A 20931-nucleotide genomic window follows, 5' to 3' on the forward strand; every position below is an offset into this window, starting at 1 on the left:
ATTTGTAGAAGATCTTCTACAAATAAACTATAATTGCTCAATAGTCCAATACAATCTATTTCAAAAATAAAACACTAAACATCGATATATAGAATGAAAAATGGAAACTCCAACTCCAAAGTATCACCCAACCTCTAAGATCAACCCTGCACGAGCGTTAGGTCAACAATGACAACTAGTACTCAGATCTACACCCAAACCCGAATTCCCGGGAGAATGAAATTCAAAAAGTTGAGGAACGAAGTAACCTCATCCAATGGCACATAAGTATAGATTGAGTACCAACACTATGGGTACTCAGTAGGAATCATTAACTGATTGAACTAAATCATTATACAAATATAATAAGATACATGATAAAGTAAACTATGTTAAGGTGATAGGGGAAACTTGGGAATAAGGTCCAGCACTGTTGTACCTAAATAAATAAGTAAATCAGGAATAGCAGCATCAAAATCACACAGCTATAACTAAAAAATTTGCCCTCATAAGCCAAAAAGTGTTGAAATGTATATAACCCATTGCAGTCCCTTATAAGCTTGGAGGGTACAATTAATCAAAATAAATAATCCAAAGATTCATAACTCTATCAAATATTATCCATAACAATCAACTATCCCTATTGAATCATATCATTCCCTACTCCCATTGTCGGTCTTGAATCAGAACTCTTCTCATTATGACATCAATAATAGTGTCAACATCATACCATTATTGTGCAAACATGGACCAAAACTCATAGTATCAATATCATCATCAATTGTTGGACTTGAATTGGAATTCATATTATCAACATCATCATTAATTTTTGGACTTGAACTGAAACTCATATATTAATAGACCATACCCATGTGCCATATCAATAAACCATATAAGTAAAGTATACTAATAAACCATTGGATTGCTCGGGATTAGTATCAAATCCAAACATCAAACTACCATACTCATTAAGTAATCAATCTCCTAATATCCTATCATGACCTAATTTCTTAGTTCATGATGGCACGTACCATAACCCGACAATAGGAAAGCTAACTAGTTGTCTGAAACTACTAGTAATGGACTACCAAGAGAATAGGAGGCCAAATGCAAAATAAATGAAATAAAAGACTAAAATACATAACATAGTCCTAAAACCTGATGAAATTAGTACAAGAGCTTCTAATGTAATAATATCTCAAAATGAAGTACTAAATGAATATACTGATACAACCCATCTCTGAATACAATATAAATATTAGTCTAATACATAGGAGGAATAATATAAATGCTTTGAAGTATCGGATCTCACCCTATGTTTCTAAATGATAGCTGCTCTACAAGACACACATAACAATGATGAGAACCCTAGAAAGATCTGTAGACATAAAAAGTGTAGTATGAGTACCAAACACACGGTATTCAGTAGGCCCCTTCCAACTGAGCTCCAAAGATAATAAAAATATGTATAATATACAAGTAAGAATATAAACTACACTCAAAGATCTAGGCAAGTAGCATAGTAAAGCTAATGAGGCAATAAGGATAAACTACCCTATTCTTTCCATACTTAGTAACAATAGCACTATACTATATATAACTAGCACATATAAAAATAAAGAGAAGAGGAAGGATATGTAATAGTATACAAGGCCAAGGAATAGATATATAACATGAACATATGAAGAAACGGAAGGATATATAATAATAACATATCTATGAATATAATTATATGTACATAACAAGCCTAACCTATAGTCATACTAGCATCTTATGACTTCCTAATCATAATAGGCACTAGTACTAATACAATATGGATCTCTAATATATATGTCTAAATATGAGATAATTATCTCTAATAAAGAAGCCATAAAAACAGTAATTATAATCATACATTAAATCTCAGTACTGAATCTATAATAAATCTTTCAGAAACTGCCATAATAATAATAATAACAATGACAATATAAGTAACAACTAGTTTGGACAAAAAATACTTAACCCAGTCTTTCATAAACCACCATCGACATAAGCTTAGAAGGTTCAACCAACACTTAACAAACAATAGTAATACCTATAGCTTTGAACATCCCCCCTCCCCCGATAAGGTTGATAGATATAGGCACATATGGTGATAGGTAATATGCATGCAAAGATGAACAAAAATAGAATCCATAATACCATGACTGATCCACGTGTCATAATGTAATCTAGATAATAAAATCATACCTTTAATATCATCATCGATTGTCAGACTTGAACCAAAACACATATCATCATCAATCGTTAAACTTGAATTAAAACTCATATCCTTAATACCATAAACTTTTGTACCAGTAATACGCACATATATATACCTATATATATACATACATATTTATATATAATTTTAAATATTTTTATATATATATAAAGGCATGGATAGAATTATGGCTAAGAGAGTGTAAGTCTGTAAATCCTTGCCCGGCTAAGCTTCAAAACAAAATCATTATAGAAGTGTATAAATGGTCAAAATCTCTCTAGATCATGGTAAATAATAGTAGAAAGGCCATGTACAAAAATCTATATTCGCCAAATCTCTAAAACATCATTTTTAATCTCAATGCACATAGTTTATTCATTATTGTAAGACCCCCTACAATTTTGATCATTTTATTTTGACCATACCATATGCATAATATTAATTATTGACTTAAATTGTTCTTAGGTATGTTAAAAGGGTGTTTGGGGAAACTTTTGAAATTTTTGGAAGGGGTTCGGGTTCATTTTTTGAAGTTGAGGCAGTGAGGGTCACTGATAAGTCCATGTAATAGAGGTTAAACTATGCGATATCAACATGGCACATAGGATAAGCTCTACGATGATTGAATTAACTTTCGAATGATATCAATTTCTCCAAAATCCTATACCTGAGTAAAAAGTTATGGGATTTTTCGTGTGAGGCGGTAAGCCGACACGATCTTGACGTGTCATGTCGACTACACCCCAACATGAAAAACTGAAGCAGATCTAAAGTTGTTTTACATGTTAATTAAGTTCCTAAAAAGTCTAGGGACACTTTGGTCAATTTCTTTCACCCAAATGTGACCCTAACACTTAATTTCCGCCCCAAAAATATTAGATACATTATTAATCATCCATTTTTTTTCTCCAACAAAACCCTAGCCTCCTTAAGAACACCAAGAACTCCATGAAATTTTCTTTAAGAAAAGAGTCAAGAATCAAGTTTCCTAATTCAAGAATGCTTTCAAGATTGTGTTGCTCCTTCAAGGTAATTGGTGTTTTGGGTCAAATAATCAAGAATTAAACACAAAAATTAATGATTCATACCTTAGATTAATAGTTAACGAATATTCAACTTATTCAAGCTCTCAATCAATACCCAATACTCAATTTGTGGACTACAGACCCTATTAGGGTTTATGGGGTTGAAAGCAAAAGCAAAATTACTGTTTCTCGACAAAAAGGGCATTTAAATACCCTTTTCCTGGTCCTCGATTCATACAATCGATGTCACTTAAGCCACAATAGCAGCATTGTAATTATTAAACTGCCTCCATAAAGGTACCCTCTAATACACCAGATGACAACGGAAACTTGCCATATTTTCTTTGTTTTGGCGAATGCCTTAGGATGCATCAAGAATCCTACATAGGCAAATGAAATATCCAACCACACTTATTTTGATATTCCAGATTCATTGGCAATGTTGGATTTTTCATCTCAGGTCGTTTCGACCAAATGTAGGCCCCACACCTAAATTTCCAATTTATCAACTTTTCAACCAATAGGTCTAAATATGTTTGGGTGCAGCGTGACCCAAACCAAGGGTCTTCTTAATCTAAAATTTATATTCTGGAGCTGCTGGCACTGTAGTCAAAATAAGCATCAAACATTGTTTTATTGATGTTTTTTCTCAGTGGCTATTTGAAACCTATAAATACTTCTAAATAGAAAAATGTCTCTAAAAATAAAATAAATTGCCCGGTAACCAAATTATAAGTTCCAACAATTCATAATTGAATTGGGGAAGATATGGAAAATTTTTAATGGAAAAAATAAGAGAAATCAAGAGAAATGACTTGAAGGGTCATTATAGAACCATAGCTCCTTGGCATGACATACATAATAATGATGAGAACCTGTACTAAGATCTGTAGGATTCTAAAGTATAGTATGAGTACCAAACATATAGTAATGCAAATATACATTATATATAGGAAAGAATGTAAACTATGCTCAAATATCTAGGAAAGTAACATTGTAAAGCTAAGGAGGAAATAAGGATAAACTAACCTATTTCGGTCATTCTTAGTAACCCTAGCAGTATATCGTTTATCGCTAGCCCATATATAAATAAAGAGTTGAGGAAGGATATTTAATATTATACAAGGATAAGAAATAGATATACAACATCAACACATGATGGAACGAAATGATATACCATAATACAATAACTACGTATATTAATCTATATACATAACAAGAATAACCCAAAGCTACAACCTAAAGTAGTCATACTAGCATCTTATGACCTCCTAATAATAGTAGGAACTAATAATAACACGATTAGTATATCGAATCCATATGTCTACATATGAGATAATTACCCATATTAAAGCAATCATTAAGAAAGAAATAAAAACCATATCGCAAACCTTAGTACTAAATCAATAATAAATATATCATAAAATACCATAATAATAATAACTACAATAAAAATGTGAGCAACCGGATTGTCAAAAAACAATACCTAATTGAGTATTTCATAAACCATCATAGACATGGGTTCAAAATGTTCAACCGATACACAATAAAGAGGAGTCATAAATATACCTATGAACCACCCCCTCCCCATATAAGGCTGATAAATATAGGAACATACTGGTGATCAGCATCACACATGCAAGGATAAATGCAAATAGAATCCATAATACCTTTACTGATCCACTTGTCATAATGTAACCTAGTAAATAAACTCGTATCATCATCAATCATCGGACTTGAACCAAAACACATAGCATAAATATCATTAGTAATCACCAAACTTGAATTGAAACTCATATAATCAATATCGTCATGTCCAGTACCAGTAATATATACATATATGTATCTATATATATTTAATTTGGAGGAGATTAATGAAATTGTTTTTTCACTTAAATGTGTTTTCTAAATGGGTGATAAGGGTTCTTATACCTAGGTAGACTAGAGTAGCTATTTGCATAATCATGTTAGTTTCATCTTAAAAAAAGGTTCAAGGTCAATAAACAGTGTGTCATGTAATACATGAGAGTACAAAATCAATTCTAGTCGATAAAAATACTTTACCTCAATGAAGAACAAGTAATTAACATAACTACATCTTGTTGTGACATTAAATTAGGCGCTAATTAGGAGGCAACCCAAGATATTTTCTTATGTAAGATTTTATAATTTTTTTAAATGTTCCAAGAAAAATATTAACCAACTGATATAGAGTCACTAAAAAGTTTGGGTTTAGGTGGTATCTTGCACGGTATTACCAACCAGTGACACCATCAAGATAAATGATCATGCAGTATGAGTTAGTGACAGTAAATTCATATTTACAATGGGTCATATCATTCCATCACTTAGATAGTATATGAAAAGGCTTTAGTGAGTTTACATTGGGACATCACTCAAGATATGGAATTTAATTAGATGGTATCTCTATTGTCGAAGTCATTCAAGTAAGGACCGCATTGCGCATTTTATGGTACCTCAAACACCTTATGATGTTAAATCTTACATAATATTGCCTATATTAAAAGAAATAATAGATTTTTATACTTTCTAACTTATCATATTCCTTTGAAATTTTTCACTTTTACCCTCATCTTACTCTCTTCACTTCATTATCCAAAACCTTAATCCCCAAAAATAGTGCACTCACTCATCCTAGTTTTTATTAAACCATCACACTAAATCTCATTCATGTATTACAACTCTTCTCTGTTGTCTTAAAAGTAAAGTTGAAGATTAATAAGAATCTATCCGCCCATGTCAATTTATATTACTTAGATATGTTTCACTAGTTTAATGATGACGTTTGACCTTTATTGAAGAGCCCTAATAACAAATATATGCATTTGGAAATATTCTAATGTTATTGAGGCTTTTACATTTATTTAAATTGTAAAAAAATTAGGTTGGTTGTTAATGGATTGAGGAATTAGTGTAGGTTTTAGGATTTTTTCCATTGATAGTAGAATGAAATTTGAAGGTTGGTGATAAGAAAAAAGGGTAGAACTCACTAGGAAGACGACTAAATAAAGTTTCAATGTTGTAGATCCATGGTGTACACCATTGAGGTGTCACATTAGCCTACCAATTTTGATATTTTTTAGGCTGAGTTTCTTGGTGAGGAATAGCAATAGAATCTTTGTGATGCATATCATGACCCAAACCAGGGCCTGGATATTATGGGTATCTAAAGTACACTAAGGACTAGAGGCCCCTACCATTTCCTAAGCAAACAGTACATAACACACCCAGTAGTGTCTGAAATCCAAATTTAAAGATGTGAGAAATCAATACCTAATCTACAGTAATATCCACAAAGCCTATACTAATTAATAAATAACCAACTCCAAGATTTTCCCCTGACTCTAACAATGACAATGACAAAGATAATGTTAACGTGAACTCTTCAATTTGAGTTTATAAAAGTAAATCGATGGAATGATCAAGTCTTTCAGAGAATTAAAGCTCACCACCTCAATGCAAACGATCAACAAACTGAGCCAATCCAACTAACACTGTGCACGAATAGTAGAAGTATCTTGGATGCCTACATCTTATGGGGATACAAAATCTGAAGATGTTTAGTGAGTTGAGAACTAGCATGTAACTTAGGGATAGGGATAAAGTAATGACATGATCCAAAATTCAAAGGTTATTTAGAGCTAATGCACATAATCATATATATATGTATATTTATATATATATATATATTTATAAACATGTTGTGTCAGGAAAAAGAATAAGGCTTAGCATGAAGTAAGACTTTATCTTAGACTACATAGCTCAATCGTCATAAACAGGCACCTATGAGATATATGGGTTCAAATCCCCCTCCAGAAAGGGCTCGAGTGCACATTAGCTGCACAAACCATAGGTATAAAGAAAGTACAAGGAATGCTCCGACCCTACGTCAATCCAAGATACAAATATGATGTGCTATATAAATATAACACTTATGATGTTTAAAACTTTAGGACTATGCATGTACTAAAAGATATTTTATTAGATCTAATGTGTTATTGGAGTGTTTTGCAAAAAATTATGTTTTGGATGATAATTTGGTGAAAAAAAAGGAAAAAGGTATTTTTGGCTACTTTTTGGTGTAATTAAGGATGTTCGGGAAATATTATAGCTTGTTCATGATCACAGCATGTTTGAGAATCAAAGAATACCTGAAAAGATGACTCCCAACACTTATTTAGTCAACCTATGCACCACATGTATGACCCATGAACTGCTAGTAGGCAAAGCAAGTATCAGAAGTCCAAAATCCTGAGAGCTGAACTTAAAGAAATTTTTCATCCGCTACCTGCGCCCTATACCTGTGCCCAGGGTCAAGACTATAGGTAGTAATTACGGCTAAGTCTAGAGCACGGGTGCAGACCACAAGTGGCCTCTGATAGTAAATTTTTTTGATTATTTCTACGTTTCCTATGGTTTCCATAAATCCCAATTTCACTCCTATGATGTTTTAAAGTCCTATTATATATGTGTAATTAAGTCATCCTTTTTAAATTAGGATTTGAATTCTAGGGTTTCTTCCAATCTATAAACACCCTTTAGGCTTTGTGTTCATTCATCAATTCATACATTCACATATTCAATGGTAGCCCATTTGGGGCTATCCTATGCTATCATTATTCTTTGTTTGCTTTTGTTTTTTTATTCAATTTAAAACTTTGGCATTTCTTCACTTATTATTGTGAGATTGATTTTATAATTTTATCTATGGATTCTATGATTGATCTCATAACTATGAGCGGATAATTCCCTTAGCTAGGGTTGTGGGACTCCTGGTGGATTAATGAGGTAGAGAAAGTTCTAAGTCTTTCTAGATAAAGATTTTTGCATGTATTGGGTTTTCATTGTTCTTATTGCTTTATTAGCAGTGGACAATACTAAGATCCTGCCTAGATTATTACTACTTAATTAATAGAACACTTGAACTTTATGTTAAAGACCCTGAGATGACTTTGAAACTTTGAGGGAGGCTGGAAAATACTTCAAATAGGGTTTTTATTCTTTCCGTTTTGTTTATTTATGGATTTTATCTTGTTTCATCTATGGTGATTACGACTATTTCCATGAGTGGCGAAACACCCTTGTTCTCGGTTGATGCTAAAAACATAATTACACTTAGACATTCTCAGAGTAATTTAGTGTTGAATTATTATATGGGTTATTCTTAATCCTTTGTGCTAATTATTTTGATGATTGGCCACCATTAAAATACACTTATATTCCTTTGTGAATGTAGGAGGAGAATCATAAGTTAGATCGAAGAGTTTAAGTAGCAAGGTTCTTAATCTTTTATAAAATAAAGGATTTGAATTAGAGTCTAGGATAGGTATATATCAAGAAGCCTTGTTTGGTTCACTTGCAGGATGATATCTTAATGCATATAAATGGATTATAGCATCCCCGCTAAATGAAGTAGTTGCAATATCCATTTAGGTGGAAGAATAGAGGATCGCGAGACCACGATCATACTTTAAACCATGTGAATCAATAACCCAACAATAAACTAAACTATGATAAAAATGGAGATTTATAAGATTTTTTAAAGTGTCTCAACCTTGGAATTCACACTCGTATTTGTTACAAGTTTTATTACAATAATATTGTTATACTCTATCATTTGTTTATTACTTAGATTATTTATTAATATTTTCACAAACATCTCGATACTTTAAAACACTTAATATATTTTTTTCAAAACTAAAGGTTGGTAGAATTACTAGTTTAGTAGTCCATATGGGTATAATATCCTACTCTCTAAGTCATTACATTACTTGTACGTTCGGGTGCACTTGTGTCTGTGATAGACCACAATATGTTTTTTGCATCGTTGTCGAGGACTCGAGTAATTAGAAGTTTTCTAATTTTTTGGATTTTGATAATAAGATTAAGTGTTAACGGCTTCATCTTAGTGGATAAGTTGTGCAGGATTAGAAAAGTACAGGACTGGTAAGAGATAGAGAGTTGGTAGTGCCCTATTCGGAACCAAAACCGGAATTTAATTAGAGGAGAAATGCTTACTATCCAATTCAACAAAGTCAAATACTGGAGCAAGGAGATACTAATATTATTGATCAAATTGATCAAAATTTGGCATGTGCTCTAGATTAGGTGATTCCAATTGCTCCTGCTCGAGCAGAAGCTAGAACTGATCATGAAATGGCTATTCCACTTACGAACCATGCTACTAATTACATATGCAATCCAGAGGTTTGTGGTTAGTCTGAATTCAAGAAAAATATGGTATAACTATTTTGTTTGAGTGGACAATCTGTAGGGTTCTCACATGAAGATCCATAACAAAACATATAGACATTCTTGGAAATCAGTGATACCTATATTCTTACTGGGTATGTACTTGTTTTGCCAGGACGACTCTCTTTCCCTTTTGTCTAATTGGGGAAATGAAGAAGTTGTTATATCCTTACCCACAAAACTCCATCTTTTTCTGGGATGATCTAGCTCAGAAGTTTTAGAATACAACACGTTTGAGAAGCGAGATAATGAGTTTCAAATAGAAAGAAGGAGAAAGTTTTTACCAAGCATGAAAATAATTTAAGGGTATGCTAAGGAGTTTCCCTCACCATCATCAATATAAGGATGTATTTGTTCATACTTTGTTAGAGGGTCTTAAGTGAAACACCAAGATTCTCTTAGATTTAACAGCTGGTGGGAGAGCTCTTGAGAAGACATTAGATAAACTTTACACACTATTGAATCCGATTGCACAAGGGAATCCTTGTGGCATCTTAACTAAAGAAGTTTTCCAAGGAAGGTTGTAGGTGTGTTTGAGGTGGACCAGTTTACTGCTATTTTAGATCAGATTATTGCACTACAAAATAAGTTATCTACTCATCTCAACAATATAAAATTAGGGGTTACACAGCTTGAAGCAATAGTAAATGCAATTCGTCATACATATACTTGGTGTGGGGTTTGTGGAAGTAGTGAGAATGCAATAGATGCTTGTCCAGCTAATCTAGAGATAGTTAATTAAGTGGGTAATGTTAATAGTCACAGATAGTAGAACTTGGGTAACACTTACAATTCAAACTGGCGAATCATCCCAATTTCTCATGGGGTGAAAAATCACGCTTAGAATATAAATCAATATCGTAGAAAACTGAATCGAACTCAGCAGTAGTAGGTACAAGAGAATTTGACCATAGATCAAACTACTAATATCAAAGAGATTCTAAAGAACATTATGACTGCTCAAGCACAGTTGACATCAGATATGAATATCAAATAGATTATTACAAAAAACTTGGAGATATAAATAGGTCAGATGGAAGGTGCGCAATGTACCAAGCCTCAAGATAGTTTTCCAAGTCATACAGACTTTCCTAAACAAGTAATGGCTATCACTTTAAGAAGTCACAAAGAGCTCAATGAAGAACCTCCAAAGACAAGTAAGGAGGTAGATGTAGAGTCAGTTCCTCAATAGGTAGATGACAAAGTTGCTGAAAATTCAAAGACGTCTGAGTAGTTAATAACAAATGTTTCTAAAAACATGAAGTAGAGACCACCCCCACCTTTCCCACAGAGGCTTAAAAAAGTAAAAGAGGATGCAAGCTTTAAGAAGTTCTTTAACACGTTTATAGAACTTCAAATTAACCTCTTTTAGATATTTAACAGGGAATGAACAAGTATGATAAGTACTTGAAGGATGTCGTCCCTAAGAAATTTAAGTTGTAGGATGTTAAGATAGTAGAACTCAAGGAAGAGAGTAGTTTTGTGGTGATGCAGAAGATGCCCAAAAAGCTCAAAGATCCTGGGAGTTTCACACTCCCTATTCTAATTAGCAATAATGAGGTGGTCTATAAACTTAGTAATTTAGGGGAACGTATTAATTTGATGCTTCTTTCCTTGTTCAACACTATAGGTTTAGGGAAGTTGAGATCGAGCGTTGTGATACTCTAACTGGAAGACCAAACCCTAGCCTACACTAAAAGAATCATAGAGGTTGTTCTTACAAAAGGTTGGTAAGTTTTTAATTCTTGCTAATTTTATTATTTTAGAATTTCAGGCAGTTAAAAAAGTCCAAGTCATCTTGGGACATCTATTTTTTGCCACGATAGGAGCATTGGTAGATATGAGAGAGAGAACACTCACAATGGGTTTTGATGACGAAGAGGCTATTTTAAAATCTACAAACCAATCAACACACTACCCCAGTATAAATATTTGTGCAAGTTACTGTGATTGAAGGAGATAAGTGTGGGGTGGTGGAATTTATTCCACCAAAGAGCTCTTCAGACTTTCTCAGTGAGCTACTTAAGATACAACCACCCTAGACCAAGCTGATGCATATTGATTAGCCTAAAAAGTCTAATGTTTGGAAAGTTTTTGATCTTCATAGTTCAAGCTCAATAGGTAAGTAATGAATAAGATGATGTCCTCCAAGTAAGACTAAGAGAAAGAATGAAAATAAGTAACCGGATATGGGTCATGCCGTGACACTATATCTGAAATTGTTTGGGGGGTAACCCAAGTTATGGTAGATTTTATTTTCAGTATTTTTAGTTCTTAATTTTTAAAGATGACACTAGGTATCCTATAAGACTTGGGGAGTTTTCTATCTCTACTTTAAAGTATACTTTGTGGACAAAGTAGATTTTTAAGTGTGGGGTGGGAAATTAAATTTGTAGGAGTAATTTTAAATTTTTTTGTTTTTGGTAAGTGAGATATTCTTTTTGTGAAACACCTTGGTTTATGGCACTGAGAAAATTTCCTGGATTTTTTTTATCTTGAAAGGATTTAACTAAAGGTAATAGCTTTTACACTGGGATATGAGTGGTATGAGTTAGTTGTATTCTCCCCAGCGTTGGTTGTTGGGTTGGATTTAGTTTTTGGAATTGGTACGACTTGGGTGGTATGAGTCATATAGATGGATACGAGGTGTTTTGTTACTTTAGTTAACCTTAGACTTGGTAACTTAAGTTGAATCTGAGTATGAGTAGCTCACCATGATTCATAAGCCAGTGTATGAGTCATACCATGGACTCGTATGGTGGTCGATGTTCAAACCTTCTGGAATTTTATACTGTTGGGGGTAGGGTTTAAGCGAACTAGTCATACAAATGGATATGACTTGGATTTAGGTGTGTCGTACCTTGCACTATGTTGGGTCCAAGGGGGGAATCCTAGTGTACGAGAGGTGGGTTCCACTCATACAGGATGTATATGACTATTAAAGGTCAATCGTACTCTAAGAAAAGAATTAAGTACAGTTTATGTGAGGGCAATCTAGATATTTCCTCACTTATTGTAATAAGGTCCTATGAATTATATTGCACTAGGGAGGTTATTTGCTATTCTATTCTTAAATACTTAGAAAACACTCTTAAATCATCCCTTGAGTTCTTCAGTAGAGAAAGATAACGTTTTCTATTAAGGATTAATGTGGGGGTTTTGTGGTGGTTTCTCTTCACATTTTCAACTAAGTCATATTCTCTTCTGTCATTGTTAATTCCAACTAAAAGCATAAATTTTATACAATGTTTCATGATTTAAATGTTGTAAAATTTGGGGTTTTCAAATATGATTTGGGCTTTAAGTTGGGGTGTTGATGATTGGTGAATTTACCACTCATTTGCACTCAATATTTGTGCACACAATAATGTTTTGAATGAATAAATAAGACATAATTATGATTGAACGCACTAATATCCATATTTTGTAGGCACATAGTCTATGAGATGGAAAAATGTTAATTAGAGCTAACAAGGATTAAAAAGGCAGCAAAAAGTGCAACAGAAGACCTAGAGCAGACATAACCTTAGTTACCACAGTCGCAGTCTGAGGGCTACGATCAGTGTCAGTCAAGAAGGTCAACCTACCACGATCACGTGTCACTGATCACCGTCACGGTAAGGTTAATGTGATAGAGGACTAGGAAAGAATCAGTGCAATGTCAAAAATCTAAATGCACACAGTTATTCTAACAATTTCCGAAAAATGAGTCTCAAACCTACCATTCATTGATTCTACAACTTTTTCCCAACTTTTGAGCATTGTTCTAGCTTTAAGCGTCTATACTTCGAGAATAAAATATGGCATTAATTTTTGGTAAAGAATACATTGGAGTTGTTTCCAAGTAGAGGATTGGATAACTCCCACTGGAGATTTGTGGACATTCAAAGTTTGAAGTAACATTCACTTAGTCTTCCATAGATTTAATTGATAGAGGTTATTGGGTATATTTGGTTTACTATTTCTATGTGTAGTTAGTTTTTCCTCTTAGGTTTATACTAGAGTAGGGTGATAATACGTTTGAGGTGTTATTTACTTGTGTATTTACTAGTTTGTTGTGTTAGGATGTATTATTGCTTGACTAAATTGGTTAGGACTTGTGGTCGAAAGCCACAAATACCCTACTAGGGCATGTGGGTAAAAATCCCAAGCTTTTCAAAGCCTATACCTTCCTTGGGGGTTTTGATGAACTTTAGGAACCCACATCATCCTTCAAAGAGGGATGTGGGAACCAAGTCAATAATAGCGAATTTATGAGCATTGTTGACTAGTTTTCACTTTCTTAGACATAAGGGTGATTGTGAAGTTTACTATAATTAGGGCACCATCCTAGAAGTAGGAGTGTCTAATTGAGGTATTAAGTGGTTTTAATTGAAACACTCATTAGATACTCAAAAGGGTCAATGAGTGACGCCCTTGAGGTTTTGTTGACAAAATACCTTAAGGATTTCTTACCTAGCCTACCACATCACCAATATTTCAATTTTCCATCAACTTATCACACACTCATGTATATGTCTCCCCTAGGAAAGCATAATACCAAGATCCAGTATCAAGATGTCCAAATTGTTTTTAATTGAACCCATATGTTATTTTTATAGCGGGACAAAATTTCCCACTTTTGTGTGTTAACGCAATGCACAAATGGGCGTACCGATATAAGCATGCGACGCGATATAATTGCTCTAAGCTATTGGAATGTTCCCCTTTAAAAATTACCCCTCATTGTGATGTGATGCTATCGTGTTGAGTTTCTTGAAATCATCCATTGATGATTTACCCTTTACTGCGATGCGGTCTCAAGGTCTAAGGCATTTAGTTTTTGTCATGTTACGTTTTGTGCTTCCGTTGGTCCACTTCTATCATTTGTATGCTGTTTCCACTTTCTCTAAGGATTGAATATCCTTATGTATTCTTCATAATCATCTCAAAAGGCCTCATATAATATTAAACACCCCTAATTAGTGCTCAGAACAATCATACATTCAAGATGATGAACGAAAAACTCAACCAAGGATACTAGTTCTCTTCTAGACTCCAAATGAATAATTTGACCCCAAACTCGTGTGAAAATATCTTTAAACCCTGTAAACATATACTTGGAAATTTAGATGAACATTTCTATCATTATTAACACATTAAACACATGAATTATCCTCAAAACAAGGACGAATAAACTAGGATAACCATACTAGAGTGCAGAAATACAATAAACATGAGTTATAGATGAAGGGAAATTCTGAGTACTAACGTCATCAAAGTCATAAATGTATGGAAAGTCTTAGCACCTACGGCATTGTAAATTTGGGATCACATTGTACTCCATTGGCAAATTTTGAATATCCATATGGTTGGTTTGCCCATATAGAGCCAAAGTATAAGACAAAGGCTTTGGTTCTAGCTTTAAGTTAGCAAATTATGCATGGTGTAAATGCAAAATAAATACCCCCTCCATCAAAAGTTTTTAAAAAATCATGAGCATGAACATGAGCTATTTTGTAAGAAAACTTTTCCTCTTTTTATGACTCAAAAATCTTTGGTTTGTATATATTGATATATGCTCTATAATTATCTCGAACGTGAAGGTAAAATTGATCCTCCTTAGCGAGTTCGCATTCGATGTGCGGTGCGTTTGATTGACTAAATCTCATGTATACTGGTGCCATCTAGAACTTTCCCCATTAGTATCTCAAGTGTAGTTTTTATTGTATTTGGTTGGAGAAATTATCGTAGGCCATCTTTGTGACTTTTGAAAGCCGACTTTATCCTAAATGGTCTACCTGTTCATGAATGTTATCCCTAGTCACCCATTTTGAGCCTTTGGACTTTTCTTCGACAAACACATTATAAGACTAAGCCTTTCAGCTTTTGTCCATCTTTTGAACCATAGCCTCTTTGAACATAGAAATACAACTTAAGTCTAAAAGCCTACGTTGGGGGTGGTGAAAATTGAAGAAAGAAAAATTAGGCCACGAAATGTTAGTTAATGCCTACATACTTAAGCATTGAAAATAATAAATAAGAAAGAGAAAGATCCCAAAAAAGAAGAATTTGCATGAAATTTGCAAGAAAGAAAAATGTAAGAAAATCGGTGAAACAAAGAAGAAATAGTAGGATTCTACAATCAAAAGATTGATGATGAAGAGAAGAGACCCATAGTCAAAGAATTGATCAAGTAGTGTGATGTAGATGTTCAAGGAAGGTGTAATCAAGTTATTCCAAAAAGATATCCTGCGCTAACTCAAACCTATGTTAATAGCTTAATTAGACTTTCCTGATCTTCAACCATTTGCTTTCATTATAGTCGATATTGAAAATAGGGACAAACCTATGGTATACCACTTGTTATCATAGAGAGCTCTTGTAAGGGAGACAGTTTTGCACTTAAAATTCCTTGTGTATACTTTGTATCTTTGTGTGTAAAATTTTTTTTCTTCTTTTGAGGAGGCATGTGAATAAGTTGAGGTAGGTGATTTTTTCACCTTCCAAGAAATGAGGCAAAAGAAGTATAGCTTGGTGATAGTCAAAAGTGAGTCGCTTCTCGAGTATTGGTGGTTATTCAATTTTTTCTCTTTGAACTATTTTACATCCTTAGATATTTGTTTCTATTTGGAGGGGTGAGGTGAAAATAGGTTGGACCATTTGCAAAGAGCTACTTGTGGTGATGACTAAGCTTAAGGTCAATATGAGCATAGAGGTATGAAATTTGGGCATTAATGTATATTGTCTCATGATGAGAGGTAGTGTTGCTTGAGGACAAGAAAAACATTAAGTTGGGGATGTTGATGAGTAGTGAATTTACTACTCATTTGTTCTAAACAATCGTGCACACTACCATGTTTTGAATGAATAAATTAGACAGTTATGATTGACTGCACTAATATCCACATTTTGCAGGCACATAGTTGATGAGAAAAAAGATATTGATTGGAGCTACAAAGGATCAAAAAGGGAGCAAGGAAGTACAACTGAAGATCAGGAGAAGACATTGCCTAAGTTATCACGGTCGGGATCTGAGGGTAACGATCGTGGTCAGTTAAGTAGGTCAACCTACCTTAATCATATGGCACAAACCGCTGTCACCGTAGTCGCGGTCGCGACAAATTAATTGTTATCGCGGCCTAGAAAAAAAATCAGACCAAGGTCAAAAATCTAAATGCACACAACTGTTTCAAAAATTTCCAAAAAAAACTCACACCCTACCATACATTGATTCTACATCTTTTTCGCAACTTTTGAGCCTTGTTCTAGCTTTTAGGGTCCATATTTGGAGGAGTAAAGATTGCATTAATTTTTGTTAAAGAATACATAGGAGTTATTTCCATGTGGAGGATTGGCTAAATCCCAATGGAGATTTGTGGATATTCAAAGTTTGAAGTAACATTTACTTAGTCTGCCATAGATCTAATCAACGGAGGTTATCGGGTATATCTTGTTTATTATTTCTCTTAGTAGCTAGTTTTTCCACTAGGGGTTATGCTTGAGTAGGGAAAAAATATGTGTGAGATGTGGTTTACTTGGGCATATACTAGTTTGTGGTGTTAGGTTTTATCATTGCTTGACTAAATTGTTTGGGACCTGTGGGTAAAGACTCAAATACCGAATTAGGGTTTGTAGGTGACAATCCCAAGCTATTTAAAGACTGAACCATCCTTGAAAAAAAGGCTTTTGGTGAACTTTAGGAACCTAAATTCTTCTTCAAAGAGGGATGTGGGAACCCAGACAATAATAGATAATTTATGAGCATGGTTGACGTCATTATCTTAGACATAAGGGTGATTGTGAAGTTAACTTAACTTAGGGCCCAATCCTATAAATAGTGGTGTATAATTAAGGTATTAGGTTGTTTTTATTGAAGCACTCATTAGGAACACGAAAGGGTCAATGACACCCATGAGGTTTGGTTGACAAAATAGTCTCAAGGATTTCTAACCTAGCCTACCACATCACTAACATTTTGATTTTACATTAAGTCATCACATGCTCATGCATAGGTCACCCTTAGGAAAGCATAATCACAATATTCGTGCCTTATTAATTAGACTCTAATTATTTGTAGCCCCAAATTAATACTAGAAAATCACAAAAAGAAATATTTTTTGTGACATTTCACAAACCCCCCAACGTTTATCTTTTTCTTTTATTCTAGTTTTAAATTTATCAAGTATCCATTGTTTTGAGGATCACCACACACATTGTTCCCCGTGGATTCGACCCTGACTCAAAAGCTGGGTAAATATATTTATGACGTCCTCCTTCACTTAAATTGATGTTTAAGTTGAGCATTATAAAAAATGGCACCGTTTTCGGGGAAAAAATTTGCCTATTAAGGTAGTTTGGAATTCTCGCTAACTTGTTTGAATTCAAACTAGTAAATATTTATTTGTGATTTTATTTTATTTCTTATGTTAGGTAGAATTCTATTTTATTTTACTTTTATCTATGGCATTTTTCGACAAATATGATTTTGGTAGTTGGAAGTCCTATCTTGATGATCCATGTCCATAATGTGACGGACCTCACTTCAGAAAAGATTGCACATATGTTCATTGAAGAGAGATAGAGCTACCATCTCGATCCTATTGGGAGTATGTTTGTTCTTTTCGTACTAGTCAAGATGGACATTAGAGTGATTGTACAAATGCCACATCTCCGTATTATTCAAACTTAAATGCTAGTTCTTCTTATGTGTTTTATAGGTCTTATGATCAAATGAAGGAAGTGAACACCAGGTCTAATAGTTTTGAACAAATGCTTCAAACTATTTTTGATAGGGTAACTACAAAAGGGGAGAATTTTCAAGACATACATCAATCTAATGAGGCATTTGGAATGGAAATTATCAAGATGGAGGAAATGGTCAAGGAGGCAACACTTGCAAACACATTACGTTGCCCACTTTCAAACTGGAGATCGACCAAGAAGAGAAACAAAACTATAATGATGAGCTAGGTAGCAAAGAATCCTCTATGATTTATGAACCAACTAAACCAACTGATGATGAAGATGCCAAAATAAAGGAAATAGTACTAGAGTTAAAAGAATATCCAAAGCATATCTCTTATGATGACACTAATTCATTTCATGGTAAAACTATTATGGAACAGGAAATTCCAAAATTAAGGGTTAGACCTCAATCAATCTACTTCTCAACATTGTGCTTAGAAGAAGTGATGAGAATCCATACACCTAAGAAAATAATGGATTATGAGGATGAGGAGTACCATCTTTACATTTAAGGATTTGACATTCAAAAAGAGCACTTGGAAACCCCACCATCAATTGCCACGGTACTCAACTTCTAATGTACAACTAGTGGCCTATTGATGTCCTCACCTTTTCTCAAGAATCCAAACCAAAAAAATAATATGAAATTAGGTAAAAGGTTCAAGCCCTCAAAGAGGAGAGATAGAAGATCCCTCGTCACATCCTCACATCTTCAAAGTTTTATCTTGGAAGCTCTGAATCATTTGTCCCTATACCACTCATTGCATAGTGAACGAAAGTTGAGATGGCTATTCAATTCTTCTAGGTGGAAGCATAAAATAAAGTTGGGGAGGCATCGTGGCACGACGTTAAACTAACCGCTCAATGGGAGAAACCTCATCAATCCACGAAAAGTGGCCCTTATCCTTTTACTCATACATGATAGAGTAGATTTTATTTTTATTTTTATTCATGCATAATCCATGAAATGGTGGTAAAGGGACAGTGTGAAAATATCATGTTTTGAATTAAACTAAGGAATGCAAGAGACATTAATTTTGGTCTCGTATACCGCGATCGCTGCACGTGGCACTAATATTGTATAGGTTGTGTGTCCACGATCATGGAACATAGACCATGATCGTAGTTAAATAAGATTAAATGAACATGAGCGCATTTCCATGAATGATTTTTTAGTATAGGCCAGACTTTGGTTGGCTATCATTTGCTGTAGAAAGTCCTTTTGCACACATATGACGGCTGTCACAGATTTGCACTCACAGATAATTTCTTGCATCTTATCTAGCATTGATCTGAATGTAGAAGAGATTGTTCTTTCATATTCGAGGAATTTCAAGATACAATGGGGTCTATTTCTTTTCTTTCCTTCCCTTATTACTAAGTTATGGAAGAGCGCAGAAATGGAAGAATATGTTACAGATACCTGGGTAGATCCAGGTCCCCACATCTTCCCACTAATGATCCAGGGTAAGGGTGCTCCCAATCAAAGTAAAAATAGAAAAGTGGATAACTAAAGAGTAAGTGTCATGCATACCATCCACTGCAGGGACCTTGGAGAACATTAGAGTGGATATTAGGGAACTTGTTTTAGGTTTTACTCAGGGGTCGGGAGAACTATCCACCAGGTGTCACTTGTATTTATCACTCACATATTATGAGAAGTACAAAAAAGAGCAGGAGACACAGGGAGCCACTATGTCCAGGCTCAAGAGAGCATATTCAGCATTGTAAGAGTCCCACAGAGATCTAAAGGAGTGACATAACAAGTGAACTAGAGGGAGAAAAAGAAGGACATATTCTTCACCGAAATATGGAAGGGAGTTACGGGCCTGTGGAAGGTACTAAAACCCCACTATAGATTTTCCTCTCCCCAGGTTGAGAGTGGTGATGAGGCCTCTAATTATTAGTCAGCTGCTCTGGATGGTGGAGATGATATGGAGTTTGCCGGAGAGAGCACTTCCTGAGGCTAATTCAATGAGCACCCTATTCTCTTTCCTTATTATCTATGCAGTGGGGACTCTACTAGTTTTTAAGTTGGGGGCGCCTCTGTATTATTCTGATATTTTTCCTGGTATGTTTGGTATTGTTTGATTACATTATGGATGATGTTTTAATTTTGTTTTCGGTTTCTACATTTGGGCAATCTGATGGTGCCCACATTTTCATCTATGATAGGGCAATATCATAGATTTAGTGATGACATTCTTAAGGTTAAATCATCATGTTTGGGTATTGAGTTATAGATCCAGGGAAATTCTGAGTACCCGTGGCATCAAAGCCATAAATATAAGGGATGTTTGAGTACTTGTGGCATTGTAAATTTTGGATCACATTATATACCATTGGAAAAGTTTGAGTATTCATATGGATAGTTTGCCTATATGGATCAAAAGTTTGAGACAAAGGCTTTTGTTGTAGCTATAAGTTAGCAAATTATGCGCGGTGTAAAATGCAAAATAAATACCCTTCTCTATCTAAAATTTTTTAAACATCAAGGGCATGGACGCGAGATATTTTGTAACAAAACCTTTGCTCTTTTTCTAAATCCAAAATCTTTGGCTTGTAAATAATTATAGATACTCTATGATTATCTCATTCATGAGGGGAAAATTAAGCCTTCTTAGCGAGTTCACATGCTTTGCATAATGAATTTTATGATTAAATCTCATGTATACTTGTGTCATC

The 20931-nt window shown here is 34.2% G+C and overlaps 1 non-coding gene across 1 annotated transcript; it reads right to left on the reverse strand.

Moving 5' to 3' along the window:
* Positions 1-9749: 9749 nt before the first annotated feature.
* Positions 9750-9856, reverse strand: LOC124887451. Its single transcript, XR_007045227.1, has one exon. It is a non-coding gene; the product is annotated as a small nucleolar RNA R71 (small nucleolar RNA).
* Between the last annotated feature and the right edge of the window lie 11075 nt (positions 9857-20931).

Source organism: Capsicum annuum, chromosome 9, assembly GCF_002878395.1.
Source record: "Capsicum annuum cultivar UCD-10X-F1 chromosome 9, UCD10Xv1.1, whole genome shotgun sequence".
NCBI classification, from domain to species: Eukaryota; Viridiplantae; Streptophyta; class Magnoliopsida; order Solanales; family Solanaceae; genus Capsicum; species Capsicum annuum.